Source organism: Pyrus communis, chromosome 5 (genome assembly GCF_963583255.1).
Source record: "Pyrus communis chromosome 5, drPyrComm1.1, whole genome shotgun sequence".
NCBI lineage: Eukaryota > Viridiplantae > Streptophyta > Magnoliopsida > Rosales > Rosaceae > Pyrus > Pyrus communis.
Window position 1 is genome coordinate 22,095,990 of NC_084807.1, and position 16,777 is coordinate 22,112,766.

At 34.0% G+C, this 16,777-nt stretch overlaps 2 long non-coding RNA genes and 1 other non-coding gene across 3 annotated transcripts; all 3 read right to left on the bottom strand.

The window, feature by feature from the left end:
- Positions 1–488: 488 nt before the first annotated feature.
- On the bottom strand, positions 489–591 carry LOC137735827 (small nucleolar RNA Z103). The gene has a single exon (XR_011068729.1). It is a non-coding gene; the product is annotated as a small nucleolar RNA Z103 (small nucleolar RNA).
- Positions 592–8,933: 8,342 nt separating this feature from the next.
- Positions 8,934–10,606, bottom strand: LOC137733253 (uncharacterized). Its single transcript, XR_011068437.1, has 3 exons — positions 10,535–10,606; positions 9,921–9,992; positions 8,934–9,097 (listed from the first exon to the last, which is right to left on the bottom strand). It is a non-coding gene; the product is annotated as an uncharacterized lncRNA (long non-coding RNA).
- On the bottom strand, positions 10,603–12,070 carry LOC137733252 (uncharacterized). The gene is made up of 3 exons (XR_011068436.1): positions 11,667–12,070; positions 10,802–10,884; positions 10,603–10,644 (listed from the first exon to the last, which is right to left on the bottom strand). It is a non-coding gene; the product is annotated as an uncharacterized lncRNA (long non-coding RNA).
- Between the last annotated feature and the right edge of the window lie 4,707 nt (positions 12,071–16,777).

Consider the following 16,777-nt stretch of genomic DNA (forward strand, 5'->3'; position numbering starts at 1 on the left):
GCATAACAAAGCTTCAGTAATGCATAAATGATTTCATCAAATGTAAAGGAAAGGATTGCTAACTACTAAGACATGCAACTAACACAAAAGCAGTTACTCTTGAGCTTACAATTATGATTGTTTTTTGACCGAGATTATTCAGCTCAATCTGCTTTGTTCATCTATTTCTTACGCCTTCTGTGTTGATCTCTCAACCCTGAAAGGAATAACAATATCAATACAAACACAGTCAAACATAGCCACAGAAGCTAAACACCAATAATCTCTCATATCCTCCACCCAAAAACAAATAGAAAGAAAAAGGAAGAATATGTACGTGTTTTCTCCGCTTCTCTTTTCCTCCTAAAGATACTCACAACGGATATCATTGACAGTGATAATATATTATTGTTTCTTTTGTCAAATGTAATCTAAAATTGTCTGTTGGTAGTTAGTTCTAAAACATTTTTTTTGCAAAAAAAAAAACGAAAAAAGAATGTTGTAGAAAGATGGATCAGATATATTTGGTTTGGTGTTTCTATGTAATATAGAGATATAATTTGCTGAGTTTTTTCAGCTTTCATGATTTGGACAAATAATCATCACTTCCATCTTTTCTCTTCAAGGGAATTGATTGTTACCAATTTGTAGATAAAGATTTTCTTATTTTGTTTATTGTAAATACATGGCCAATCAGTTGATTATTTATTGAGGAGTTTATGGACATCTAAAAGTATAAACAGAGATGCTCCCACCAAAGATATAGTCTCTCTACATGTTTTAACCAAGCCAAAAAAAACATCTTACAGGTAGGGGAATTGTTAAATCTAACCAATAAGTAATGAAAGTGATTTATGTATAGATTTAACAATTTCTTTATTGCCAAAGTGTCCTTTGGCATGATTAAGGCATGTGGAGAGGTTATATCTCTAGTGGGGATCTCAAGATTGATACTCTTGGATGTCCAACTAAACTGATCAATGATGACACACCCCGACCAAGATCAGGACGTGCTGGCCGTCACACGAAGGTGACGTAGCCATGTGCACGTGCGGAAGCTAATAAAGTAGTAATATAAAAGTACAAATAATTAAAACTAGCATACAAAGTACTAAGACAAGTGCTAGCATAAGTGAGATACAAATTCAGAGCAAGACTATAGCAGTCCAAAAGGAAAGTTGCGACATAAGTACACTCGAAGGTGACCCTACGCTGGTGAGTATCTGTCAGAAAAGCCGGAAGAACCCTCTGGGAGACCACCGAAACTGCTAATCAACTAGAACCTGGAGGGGCGCAAAACAAAAGCGTGAGTGGGCAAAAACAAAACTCTTTGAAAATCATTTAGTAAAACACATTCTAACCCCTCGCCGTAAAACCTGTATACTTCCCAGAAAATAAACATATAAACGTATGTATAAATATGCCCAACATGCTCAAGGGTATGCCAATCATGCTCAAGATATGCCATGTCAAAACCTCATAATGAAATGTATGTGCTCAGGTATGAATCATATCAATAATATAACATCTGGCAGCCGGAGTCACCTAACGTGACATGTACGGCTGCATATAGAGCTCAAATCTCAAACTCAATAACTGAACCTGCCCACGAGTCGGAACCACCTAAAGTGGTCTGTACGACAGGCCTGGGTGTAATACATATATACGCTCTAGTGCTACGATCACGTGAAGGCTGTGCGAATAATCGCGGGTCACCTACGAGTCGGAACCACCTAATGTGGTCTGTACGACAAGACTGTGCACCTAACTTGGATCCAAGCTGAGCGTGTGGTGCGGGAGGTGAACATCACGTGAAGGACTGTGCCCTACTCTGGGCGGGAGCACTAACACCGGGGGTGCAGGTTATGAGTTCTCTAAGCATCTCAAACTACTACTGAAATATAAACATGAATATCACTTACCTGGCACTTACCTGTGCGTCCACAGCACCAAATATGCATATGTATATGTATGCCACTACTAATGCATGCAATGATGCATAAACGATAATAATATAGTGCATGGCATAACATAAATTACCTTTTTTAAACAATTTCTGGGAATATAAATGTATATAGGTATATACGGAAAACAAAAGCCCACTCACTGGTATGTGGAAGGGTCGTAGCCCCCCTGCCTCGAGTGCGAACGCTCGTCCTCGGGGTACGTGTCACCTATATGCGAAATAACTACAAAAACGTTAACTTTAAAGCACATAACCAACTTCTCGTAATAACTTCTCATACATTGCTCAAAATGGACAAATGAATATACCAACGTGCTCTACACAACCTCAGGATCACAACCATATTTTTAGAAAAAAATTTCCTCCGCCGCACGCGCCCCCACGCACCGTCCAAGGCACGGCCACACGCACCGGCCACGCGCAGGCACGTGTGGCGCACACTGACGGTTAGGAATATTCCGTCAGTTTTGACAGATTCCGTTAACGACGTCAGGAATATTCCGTCAGATTTGACGGAATATTCCGTCACCTTCTCCGACGACGTCGCCGGCGCCGGAAAACTGGAAAAACTTCAAACCTTGTTTTCTCACTCGTTTCTCAACCATTTTTCATGATTCTTGAACCAAATTAAAGCCCTAGACTAGTAGAATCACGTTATACAACTTTTAAAAGCTAAAACCCATGCGATCATACCTGTCTCAAAACTCAAAACTCGGCCAACTTCGAACCAAGCTTCTCCGACGTCCAAATTCGTCCAACGAGCTACTCCGATGCTCCTTAGGACCTCACTAAGACACCTATGAGCTTAAAATTTCCAAAAACGTGCTAGATTAAGTTTGCATGAACAGTACTCAAATCGGACCACCTCGAAACGACGCGAAAACGAAGGATTTCTCACCTGAAAATGGTATGGCTGTGCTCCCCTCGACCTCACGAGTTCAATGGTGTAGTTGGTTCCCTCGATCTGTGATGATTTGGGCGAGTTTGGTGTTTGTCCGTACGTTTACAGAGGGAAGAAGAAGAAATGGGAGCACGGGAGAGAGAGACAGGGAAAAGACAGAGGGTGAGGGAGATGACAGTGGGTGTGTGTGTGTGTGTGTGTGGCCCAGCACATGCCAACACCACACAAAATGACCAAGACAACAAAATGAAACGAACTAGGGGTAGAAAAGTCATTTCACTAGTACGTTTTAATAATCCCGGGACGGGATGTCACAAATGATCAGCCAAGTAATTGGTCATGTATTTAGACCAAACAAAAGGAAGATAGTTCTTACCTACATTTGTAATAGGCGATTCCCCTGAAGAGAAACGTTAGTAAACATTGAATTTAAATGTAAAATATTAGCAGAAGAAAATTAATAATCTGAATTGTTTTGGCATACTATTGAATTGTGTGATCGTAGTTTAGGATATACGGTAGGTAAGAACGAACTGAACATGTTAAATAAGTGCAAGCATTCATACCTTAATTCAATTTCAAGCTTAACTTTCTTCTTGAAAATTTTTAAGCTACAAAAGATTTATGAATAAGAAGCTTAACAACAACATCTAGGAGCAAGAAAAAAAATGGAAGATGGATTGGTACAAAATGTTACAAACAATAAGGAAATTCATGTTCATTTTAATATGAATACAGAAGTAATATTACTTGCCATTCCAGTCAGACTGAAACCCATGAAAAGGATGAACAAAAGGTAAACTATCAACTCTGTCAATACCGTCTTGTTTCCCAAGCATAATCCTAGAAATGTCTTCCTCTGTTTCAGGCCAATCGTTTCTTTGGGAAACATCCAAGAAATGAAAACAAAGGAAAAACGAAATAATACATTTATATACCTTTAGCACATAGGGTTTCAAGAATCTAAATAAAAAATCTCAAAAAGTGAAACGCACCGTTTCTTGAAAGAAAAACAAAACGCATTGAACATGCACAAAAACGATCTGAAAAAGAAACGGATCAAACATGAAAAACTCACCTAGAAATGCTGGATTAGATGGGACTCAGCCAAGTTCAAAGTGAATCCAAAGTGGGCAGAAAATTTTTGAAATAAAAACCAAAGCACATGAGATACTAACAAAAGCCATCCAAAAAAGATGGAAAATCAAAAGCTTGTATGGCAACAAACATGCAAAAGTTAGTTGGAAAATCTAGAAAAAAATTATATTCTAAATGTTGGGAAAAGGGAATGAGAATGTTACATTTGGCCAGATTCATAATGGCATTGTAAGGGGAGTTGGTATCATGAGACATCATTTGATAATTTAAATTTTTGAAGAAAATGGGCCCATGTAATCATCAATTTACAGTTTTAAAAGCAAAATAGTTTACAACATTGAAAGCTTGAAAATAAAAAGGAATTAATCTAAGTTCAATAAACAGAAATCAACATTCACATATAGGAAAAGGTTGAGTTTTTACCTATTGGTCCAGCCATGGTAACCAAGACTACAGCTCCTATTCAAAGGTCAATTGTTTTTCCAATAGAAAATTGTATGTTAAGACAAATTTATTCAATTAGAATGAAACTAATGAGATTAAAGTCAAAATTTAAAACTAAGGTGAAAAATGGATTTGACAGCCAAAAAATTGATGATAGGACAGGTTGCAAACCTTGGTAATGTAGAAGGGTTTTGAAAGCCGCAGACAGAAGCCATATAAAATGCAAACCAATGTCTGTTGAAACATAAAAGAGAATTAAATTAGATATTCAAATGATAAATATAAACAGAAGATCTAAAATTGTGTAAAATGTTGTGCATCCATTAATAAAATTAAGAATTTTGTTCTAAATTTTGTAGCACATCTTTGAAAACTATATTTAGAGTATAGTTGTTCAGATCATTTTCTGCATTTGTTATCAAAATTTTTAAACCTTCTCTTGATGTGACTCTAGATAATGCAACATATAATTGACCATGAGTGAAAACAGGTTCGGGAAGATATAGTCCAACTTGTTTTAAAGATTGTCCTTGACTTTTATTAACAGTCATTGCATAACATGGCCTAACTGGAAATTGACGTCTTTTAAAAATGAAAGGCCACTTGTTTTCAGTTGCTGTAAGAGTGATTCTTGGTATGAATACTTTGTGACCAACGTTATTTCCAGTAAGTATCTTAGCTTCAATAATTCTAGGAAATAACTGTGTGACAATTAATCTAGTTCCATTACATAAACCATAAGATTGATTTAAATTTCGCAACAACATAATTGGCATTCCTATTTTTAAAATTAAATTATGTGCAGGTAAACCATTAAAATCAAGCTTATTTAAAAATTCTGTAGGATACATTATTTCAAGATTCTCAACATTTCCATTTGAGGAACACAAAGAATCATAACTTAAAAATGTATGTTGTTCTCCAGGTAACAAATTGATTATATAATTGTTTATTTCTGTTACTGTTGTATTTCGAGGTGTAACAATAGCTCGTTCTCTTAAGTAAACAAAATTGTGAAACAAATTTTCAAAATTAGGATAAGTTGCTTCAAAAATTGAAGAAATTGGGTTTGTAGAAGGATGAACTATTAAATCTTCAGGTATTTGAATAAATGATGTATCACTGTCATTTGAATGATTTGCATCGTTTATTTTTCCATCACCTATTTGTAAAATCCAGTTTGCAAAATCACTGATTTTCTTTTTTTCTTCAATGTTTAAATCATTTCTTGACAATCTCATGTTTTCTTTTAAACGAAAAATTTTAAAATGAGACCACAAATAAGAACTATTTAGGGAAGCATTTATTATATCTTCTTTGGTTCCTCCAGGTAAAACAGGTAATATTTGTCGAAAATCACCACCTAGTAAAAGAGGTTTACCACCAAATGGAAGTTTCTTATCTGAATTTTGCACATGTGATAAAATGTCGGAAAGTGATTTATCTAATGCTTCAAAACAATATTTATGATTCATAGGTGCCTCATCCCATATGATTAAATCAGTTTTTTCAATTAATGTAGCAAGATGTGTTTTTTTTCTTTATTGGACAAATTGAAGAATCAGTAATAACTAATGGAATTTTAAATCTTGAATGAGCTGTTCTACCACCTGGTAATAACAATGATGCTATTCCTGATGAAGCTACAGCTAAAACAATTTTTCCCTCAGATCTAAGTTTGCTTATGATTGTATCCCACAAAAAAGTTTTTCCAGTTCCTCCATGACCATATACAAAAAAGAGACCGTGCTTTTTTCTATGCACAGTGTCTATGACAATATCATATACATATTTTTTATCTTTGTTAAGCTGTGATTTTAAAATTGTATGTTTTTTGGACAATTCTTCACAATCATAATTTAACTCTTCTCTTAAAAGTTTGTTTTTAATTTCTATCATTTTATTTTCATCAGGCATTGGTAAATTATATTTGTTCAAAGATGTGGAAGCATTGTTAAAAAGTAATTCTAATTCAAATAAGACAGAATTTTTTAGTTCTTCTTCTGGTATAGCCATATTAGGAATTCCAAAAGTTTTTTCCAGTTTGTATAAAATATCATCATACATGTTTTTCCAATGAGTATCAAAAAGAATTTGAGGATTTGCAACATCACAAAATAAAACAATTGTAACAAATAGTTGTCTCAATTGAGGAGATGATGCAACATTTACAGCAGTTGATAAAGCTTCCAACCATTCTTTATCATCGCCGAATAATCCTAAAGATTTACATGCATCATGGTATGAAGAATGCACAACACCATTAACAGTTTTAATATCATTAAAATCTAATGCGCCTTTTTTCAAGTTTAAAAGCATTCTTAAATAATATAATTCACCAGACGCAGGATGTACATATGCTATTCTACCAATTGATCCTTTACGCTTTCTTGGTTTCCAAATTTTATTCCGTGTGTCATACAAAAATTTTGTTGGAATTTGAGCATAAGTTAGTAAACGCGCTTCATTATAAATTTTATTGGCTTCAAACCAGCTTGTTAACATCGTATCTTCAAAAGCTTTTTGTCTAACAATTGATTGAAGTGATTGATCACCACTAAAAACAATATTCTGTTCCAATGGTAAATGAACGGGTAATCGTTCAACAGAGGGTTCTCTATGATGTATTGAGTATTGAAACAATCTCCAAATAGCTTCATAAGGTGATATATATCTACAATTCAAATATGCTAATATTTCATCATTTTGATCATGTTGAAAAATTAATCGTGCTCTATCTGGACCCTTGTTAACATATTTGAACAAATATTTTATAAGCATTGATTGACAACAGGATTCAACATTTATATGAGCATTGTATCTTAGCAATAATTCAGCATTATAAGGAACAACAAATCTATTATCAATTTTAACACCATTTTTAATCACAAATTTTGTATCATCATCACGGCGCTTATAAATCGGAAAACCATTAGATTCAAAAACTGTTTCATTTTTATATGATTTAGGAAATTTTTTGGAACATTTGTTTTCCCTCATGCATGGAGATTTTTTATTAATATGACCACATGGACCGTGAATCATAAATTGATTAACAATTTCATAAAGTTTAGGATTGAGAATTTTGTCTGGTAATTCAGCTGAAATAATGGAATCTATATCAGATGGTAAAAAACATTTGAAATTTGATTTTAACCATATTAACATATGAGAATGAGGCAAACCTATTTTTTGAAACTCAATCGTGCAAACATCTGCAAGCAAAGAAAAGAAAAGAAAAAAGAAATAGATAAAGTCAGTTTCATAAAAAAAAATAATGATGAATAAATAAATAGCAAACAAAAGAATAAGTTTTAAATATTTACTTACTTCAATTTCTCCAAAAGGCTTTCCAGATTTTATAAATTCAAGCATATCATCGAGTTTCATTTTAAATACTCTAGAAATTATATCAGGTCTATCCTCAGGTTTGAATCCTGGTTTTTTTTCAAATTCTCTTATGATTTCTGGCCATTTGACATTGCAAGTAAATGTTATAAACAAATCAGGGTGTCCATATTCTCTACAAATTGTCATTGCATCTTGATAATTATTGATCATGTATCTAGGACTTCCTGTATACGAAGCAGGTAATATGATTTTTTGACCCACATTATTTGCATCATTATCACCTCTTGTGATTGCATCGTAAATTCCTTTATAAACTTCAGTTCTTAAATTTTTTTGGTTTTGCCTAATATAATCCAATCTATCTTCTTCAAGTGTTGCATAAGAATCTACTATATATTGTTGAAAAAGCCTGCCTCCTTTTAACAATGTAGTTAACCATGGTTGTCGCTCTTGAATTTGATAAGCTATAAAAGCTCTCATAGGCACTCTTTGTCTTTTAGTTTTTGGACCTTTATAATTTTCATTCCATTTTAAATCCGGTCTATAACCATCTTCACCATATGGAAAAAGAATAGGATATTGCAATGCCATAAATTTTGGATTTAATTTTGTAACACGCTTTAATCCATCACTTTTAGACTCTATAATAATATCTCTATTAGAATCAGAGAGTCCTATATCACCAACTATTAAACCACCAATTTCATCATTTGTTGGTTGATCATATTGTTTGCTATCGGTGGGTTGTCTTGCTAACAATGTCATTTTTAAAGAAGTGAGGCCATCATTTTCAAATTTATCCCTTACAGTGCGAAAAAGTTTAACTAATTCATTTGATTCATCAAACATTTTAATCAAACCTTCGACAATTTGTGGATCCAAACTTCCATTGTTTCCATGAGAATCAACAGCTCTCAAACGATTTTGTACTTCATTATACGTATCATAAACATATAACTGAGCAAATTTTGGAGGTTGATTATCAGGAGGTAAAAGAGAGCCCATTAAATGACAAACTTGACCACTAATTTTAAAAATGTAAGGACTTGATCCATCATTGATTGAATGATCAATTTTGGCACCCATAGAAGTAAAGGAAAACATGGAATTGTAAGCTCTAATATTTTCTCGAAATGATGAACTTTTTTGACCTCCATTTGGATCAAGCAATAAATCTAATAAATATGAAGCTGGTTTTGCAATTGGAAGACTTATTTTTCCTTGTTGACAACAAAGAGTAAAAACGGGTTCATTTTTTGCACATGTTTGTTTAAGAGACTCTTTTAACCAAAAATAAGCACCACAATAACTACATTTATAATTTTTATCCCCCAAGTCTGCATACTCTTTCACAATACCTATACAAAAAGATATATTAAAAAAAATCAATATTAAAAACAACAAATCATTAAGTAGAAAATAATGTAAAATTTTGAGATAAGAAATTATTATATAAGACAAAAAATACATACCAGTCCTGTTTTTTTGGAAAAATGCTTGACCTTTATTTATAAGATTGGAATTCTCAATGTGTAAAGTTTTTTTAACTGTATTTTCAACATCCCTTGAGATATCAACAACATTTTTTCCTTTTTTATCATATGGGTCAGAAATTTGTCGATTGCATATCACATGTTGTGTTTCACCATGAATAATATTTTGACCTAAACATTGCATGCCACCAGATTGACTACTGCTAGATTGATGGTCTAAGAACAAATTTTTTTCTGATTGATTGCTGCTAGACTGATGGTCTAAGAACAAATTTGCAGAAACAAATTCATCAATTTGAGGTAAAAGAGCGGTCACACAATTTTCCATATATATATTTCTACACACTTTTTTTAGTTGATGATTATGTTTGAAAACCTCAGTATATTCATCATCCACAGTATTTTGTTCACGCTACGCTGGACAGGTGTAATTGTTAAATTTTTTGCAGCTCTTTTAGACATAGTGTGAAAAATTTGTTCTAAGAAATTTACAAACAAACAGTTGTAAATTAAGCTGTAAAAAAAAATTAAAAAAATTAATAAATACATGAGAAAAACACTAAAATATTGGAATTTTAATGGAATGAAGGATAAATAAAATAACAAACATAACAATGCTTGTAAAAAGAAAAATAAAATTATATATTTATGCTTTAAAAGAAACAGTTCCAGAATTTAATGCACTTACCTTAATCACCAAAAGCCTTGCACCACAAAACCAAATGCTTTAAAATTCTACGTTGCACAATTTTGTGAGAACCTGTAAAAAAAAAAATGAGTCAGCATTAGTACGTTGGAATCAAACTATTCAGATTTCGATACAAAACAAAACCATATGGACCCCATTTTTGTACAATAACTCGTCGATGCTATAAAATACGTCTAATACAGGGCAAATAAATACTGATAAAAAAATTGTCAAATGATAAATATAGGCTTCTCTAAGTAAGCCCATGCAACTACACACATAGAAATAAATCGATAATAAGAATATAAATATGTCTACCATGCCTTGAAAACAATGAATAAATTAAATCATCATCTTGACAATTATAAAGAAAACCAACTATATGATTAACAAAAATTAAGCCTAAAAAGAAACGCTGGACATAAAGATCTATTATAAATTGTCGCTTACATCATAAACAAATGTTAATTTATTCAAAATCAATCATGGAAAAAAATATATAAATGGAAAGGAGAGAATAGATAATAAGCGCGAACAAATTTTGTTCAGATTATTAATTCATAGTGCAAATCATAGGTCACAAATTGAAGCCAAATGATATCATTGAAGAATACCTTTTGTATTATGTCTTTATATTGATTGCCAACAAAATTGTCTTCTTCTTTTTTTTTTTTTTTTTTTTTTTTCTCTTCCCTTTCTGAACCCAAAGTAGAACCACCAAACCCTGTAATGAAACAAAATATTGTTCATAGAAAATTCCAAAAATTTAATTAGATTTAACCAATGCAGTCCTAAACCTATTTAATATGAAAAATATAAAAAGAATTTTGTACATTACAAAATCAAATCAAATCATATATTCTCAAACATTTTATTCATACCTTTTTTATTTTGTCTTTATACCAATCACCAACAACCTTTATATATTTTTACTCAATCTTTGAAGGTGAGTTTTTATAAAAACCTGCAATCATGACCAAAAAAATAAAAAATTAATATCACAAAGATAGAAAAAAATTACAGCCTTGAATATTTATAACATCAAGAGAAGGACCACACAAAGATAAGATTGATCAACAAAGATACATTTGTCCACCAAAGTCCAATAAAATAAGTCCAGAAAAGCTGTTCAGTTTTTACACTTATTGATCAAATGGACTTTAAAAACGAATTCAAATGAACTAAACGGAAAAAAATAACAAAAATTTATGTAGAAAAAAAAAAACAATTTAAGCATATTAAGACCATGCACTGACTAACTCTTTGACTAAATCATCAACACTTTGAATACAAATAAATAAATGTGCAAGTAGAGGCGTAAAGTAGAGCATCCCATAATTGTCCCAATGTTAATTTCATGAGCAGTTTACGAAGACATGTGAGGACAATAATTACTCTGTCAATGATGGAAAAAATTATAATGAAAAAGAAAAATTAAATCATGTTTTTGTTTTTTAACAAAATTCATCTACTTTTTCCATATGAGGACTTTCGTATCCACGCATTCCCATGCTGTCTTTCACCGAGAAAGAAACCAACAAAAGCATCATGCACCTTTTATAAATCTATTTCAAGCACATAACTGATGGTCACTCAATTAACTTAGTAATCTACTACTATCACTGCTTGAAGCATGATCCGAGTTAAAAAATTAAGGAAAAGAAAAAGATCTCGTTACTGATATCTTCGTACACAACAAAAGAGAACTCTTTCTTTCAACCAAACTAAAAATCAGAAAAACCTTACACTGATTTCTTATTTTCCCAGCAACCGCAAGCTGCAGAACCGCACAAAACACCGATTGAAAGCAACAGCATGAAAATCTACGACGACCCGAAGCAGAAATTTTTGAGGCAAAAAGGATTTGAGCTCTGAGAGCGATCGCGAGCCAAAGATGGAAATGAGAGGAAACAAAACCAGTGAGAGCGACGACGAAGCAAAGTTGGAACTGAGAGGAAACAAAATGGAAGAAAATAAAACACAAACAAAGCACCACGCGATGACCAACACGTGGGCTTGACAAAACTGTGCTGCACTGTAGCAAAAACAAACGCAACCAATAAAAAAAAGTGAAACAAAGTCCAAGCCAAGCATAATCAGCAGACAGCACCAAATGAGGGCAAATCTGTAAATTAACTGTTCTAAACAGGAAAAAAAGCCTCAAACACAGCAGCAGCGAAGGGTAATTACGTCAAAACACTGTTATAGAACAGTACCACCCGGTTTGGGTTTTAGTATATATAGATTTATAATTCTGTTTTTTAATTTGTTCAATTCAAAAAGTAAAAGCAAAAACTGTTGTGTAGAAGGGAATAAGAAATGTGCGGAAATCTTCTCTTTGGGCTAGTTTAGGGTTACTTTAAAATTTTTAAATGAGGTTTTTAAAAAATTTAGGGTCTTAATTTTGTTTGATAAATAAAAAACACATGTTTTTTTTTATTTTCAAAATGCATGACAGCAGAAAGCAGAAGCCCCTTTATACATGCTTCTCAAAAAACTCTTTCATTAAAGGCAGGTGAACACTAACAATTACTTTTTAGCACTATAGTTTATTAAACATTTATCTGCTTTTTTTAACAACTATTTATTCTCACAACACAATAAAAACAGTTTTGAAAAAAAAACACAGCAACCCTAAAGTATGTAGCTACTTTGTCATTGTCTTTGGTCTCATAAGAATCCATGAACTTCTTCAATCTTTTTCGACCCCCCTCAGTCTTCTTCAATCTTTTTCGAACCCCCTCAGTCTCTTATCCACACCTGCTACAAACTCAAAGAAGATGGATGACAAAATTATTAATTAGCCACCAGTGCATAAAGAAGAAGCCACTTCTTCCTCCCAGAAGAGGTAAAATTAAAGCCAAAATTTTGAGAATATAAAAGAGACTGTTATCAATCTGATAGGAATGGGAAGTCCAAGAGCTCATCAGCAGCTTCAGCAAATCAGCAGTCAGATAAAAAGAAAAATGCTTGAAAACTAGATTCATTCCGTTGGTGAATCTTTCAAATTTTTTACTGTGACAAATTTCCTGTTTTTGCACATTGTTATATTGCTTCATTTTTTACAGTCGATTTATTCTTGTTTGAAGTCAAATTATTCCCCTTTCATCTCTTTTCGGCTGGTAAGGTCTGGAACCAATTCTCCGCACCAACACAATCTGATTCCTCTTCACCAGAATCTGATTCTTCAGATTAGAGTGTATCTTTTGCCATGTACTTAATTAAGCCTTCATGTTTATCTCAAATAGTGTGTTTTAGTACTACAATCTAGTAGCGCTCATCTTTACTTATAAGTGAGAGATCTTTGTTTAGCATGTCATTTGTTGTATAAACAAAAAAAAGTAATCTGACACGTCCCGACCCCGATATTCCCCGAATACCCGGATAGGCACATGCTGGCCAACACCTGAGTGCCTATCCGGGTATTCGGGGAATATCGGGGTCGGGACGTGTCAAATATGCCAATTAGTCATTGAATTATTACTTGAGTAAAAATTAGATCCCTAAACTATTTTTTTTCGGAAAAATCATTCTTTAAACTAAATAAAATTAGCCAATTACACTCCTTATATCATATTTGAAGTTATTCTTTTCAATTTTCCATCAATTTAAGTAACGTGACTTACATGTGATACACTTTGGAGGGTAGATTAGTAATTTCAATGAGTTTAAGGTTTTATTTATTTCTTCAAACAAATAGTATATTGTTGTGACATATGTTCTTATTAACATTGTGATTGTGTAAATCCTAAGTAGAGATAGATTAGGAATCCTTTGGGATCTAGAAGATCTTTCCTAATAGACTTTGTATTACTTGAAGAGCAAGTTTCTCTCCTCCTTATTACTATAAATAAAGGCACAAGGACTGTGAAATTAACACACAATTCCTCAAGCCTATTCTCCACTCTCTTTCTATCTATGCTGCCCTCATTTAAATATAGGTCACAACATGTTATCAGCGCACTCTTCACGCTATGCTAAAGAGAATTTATTCGTCTTCACACTATGCTAAAAAGAATTTATTCGCCTTCAATTAGGGGAGTATTACGTTTCAATTATTTTTAATTGATTAAATTTTCATTTTATTGAATTCATATACTTTTATTGATTCAACTTTTTTTTTTCTTATGCTAAACGTGATGCAAGCTTGAAGATGAAAGCCGAAATTGAAGAAAGAATTTCTACAAACCCGTACACAATATTCATCATGCAATCCAGGTTCTTCTAAAACAACGGTGTTTATCTCGATATTTTTTCAACCTTGATTGCATGAACCTTCACCATAATGCATGATTCAACTTTACGATTTACGAATTTTAGATTCTACATAAATTGTTTATGCATTATACCCATAATGTTGCTATTATGTGAATTGAAAATGTGTGAATAAGGAAGAAACAAGGAAAGAAACAAGGATGTTGAAACCTTAGAACTCGTAATGGGCCTAGATGCCCTTGTCTACTTTAGACTGGGCTTGATCTACAAATCCCCAGCTTGAGCATGCAGCTCACGTTGGAGCCGTTGAGCCGAAGTTCGCGCTAAGACAAGCATAGAGTCTTGGACAACTTGTCCTTCATATTGTCTTCTTTGTCAACCTCATCACCTTTGTGCGATTTTCCGTCGAGATATATGATCTCCGACCACATAGACAACCTGCAGTAGTTTCCAGGTGAGACCCATGATTTTTCGACAACCTAAAGTCGTCGCAGTGGTGAAAGCCGACAATTAGATGTCATCTGATCTCCTTCCCGAACTTAAGGCTTCGAGATTTCTTCGAATTCTCCATGAAATTTAAAGTTTGTAATCCTCCAAAATGGTTTAGAACACCATCCCGACGTAACCCTGACATCATCTGCTCAGAAATCGCCGCCACCTGCAGCGCCATGCCATGTTTCGCCGACGGCAGCACACCCAGCCTTCGCTGGGATGTCCCCAACCCAACCTGAGGCCTTGGGCCTCCATGTTTGTGCTCAGCCGACTACAACCCTAGCCCACGTCTTAGGCCTGGGGCTTGGTTCTTAATTTTTTCTTGGGCCCTCAGTTCATGGGGCCAAGTCTTAACAGCAGACCCCAAGATAAAAAAAAAACGAAAAATAAGCAGTAAGCCTAGTTTGGCTTTCCTACCCTGTTGGGCTTTTTCCAGCCCACGTGTTTTCTCCGAATAGACCTGTAGTCCAACCCACATGTGAGAAAAACATTTTTCTTTCTGGGCCTATTTATTTTAGCCCATATGAAACCTTAAACCTTATTATCAGGATTTAGTTTTCACTTTTTAACCCATACTTGGGTCTGGGTTCTGTTATCCCAAATTTTCTCACTGGCTCGTAGCCAATCCAATTACAATAATAATTTTTGGACCCGAAGCTCCATATTTTTTTTAGGGCCGTTTCCCTAAAACTTTCACACGAAGGGTCCCGAAGCTACCCACTATGATATATTTGTTTTCTCTTGCTTTATATATTTTTGTTTTGTATATATTGCTTGCATTTGTTTGTAGGTTTTATGAACCTGAAGTTCATACTTCCGAACCTGAAGTTTCAGCAAAAGTGCCATAGAAACCTGAAATTTCTTAACGCACAACACTCATGTTGAGATTCGAAGTTCTCCATGCTTAAATCCGTTTAAACCAAACCATGTCTTAGAACCTGAATGTTCTAACTTTGATGTTCATGGAAATTTTATTTCTTATAAACACCAATCACATTCTTGTTTCCGTAATTCAGCGTATTGTCAAACCATAACAAGTTCAATTTCACTGATTTGAAAGTTTTGAATAAGAAACTACTTTATGTGGATACAAGACCTGACACCCTGCTTGACTACAACTAGTTGCAAAATCATTGTAGCCAGTTATGGTGTAGAATAGCTGAATAAGCCTCTGCCATAATCTTCATTCAAAGATTTATGCCTAAAGCATATCAAATGGAAGTACCTCACTGCTGAGGACTCTATGGCTCTTTGACTCACTATAGACCGTTTCGAATCATGCAATGATGAATTGTTGAAGCAAAACATGATTGAAATATGTACGTCCATGAATAGGTACAATTCTGAAGTTTATATCCGATCAAATTTTGACTGGAAGAAAATCTTTCTTGTCATTCTATATCTAAATTGCTCATGAAGTAGCGGTATAGAGAGAGGAAGTTCACCAAATTCTCGGATCTGATTACTACCACACTTGTAAGAGAATGGTAACCCAGCAATTCGGTTAGGAGCTACCAAACAATATAGACCCAGTTTCGACAGGAGTCTACCGAATGGTGGTGTCCTGGTTTGGCATAAGTGCATCGAAGGGCATGCTCTGCTTCGGCAGAGGTGTACCGAACGGTATTGCTCTGCTTCGGCAGAGGCTACCGAACAGACCCCTCCATTTTCGGTTAAAGTCTACCGAACCCAAGTTTAGGTATGTCTTTCTCTCATAATGCCATTTTGAGTTTGTTTACAACATATGGTAGAATCAGGCCTGCCAAAAGGTGGTAACATGCCCGAAGCATGATCCCTGACACCTAAAACTTCAAGAATAAGGGATAGTATTCCCAAACCTTAACCCTGCAGAATCTAACTCCGTTTTGACCAAATAGATCATTGGTTATGCATTTTTCATGCTTTTACCAATGTTGTTGAGGAGTACCATTCTAGTAGTCAATAAGTGAGACTAATTGTGCTCCACCTAACACATTTGGAAGAGCAAAATTTGACATGGAAGGCCTATTGGCCGAACCCCTTTGTATATTTGGTTTAATTTGTGAATAATTTCTTTTGTTCTTAGATTTAAGATTGGTGTTTAGACGTCACTATTATTCACGAATAAGCGTTAATTAACGAAAATTACCACATGTGACTATAATTAACTC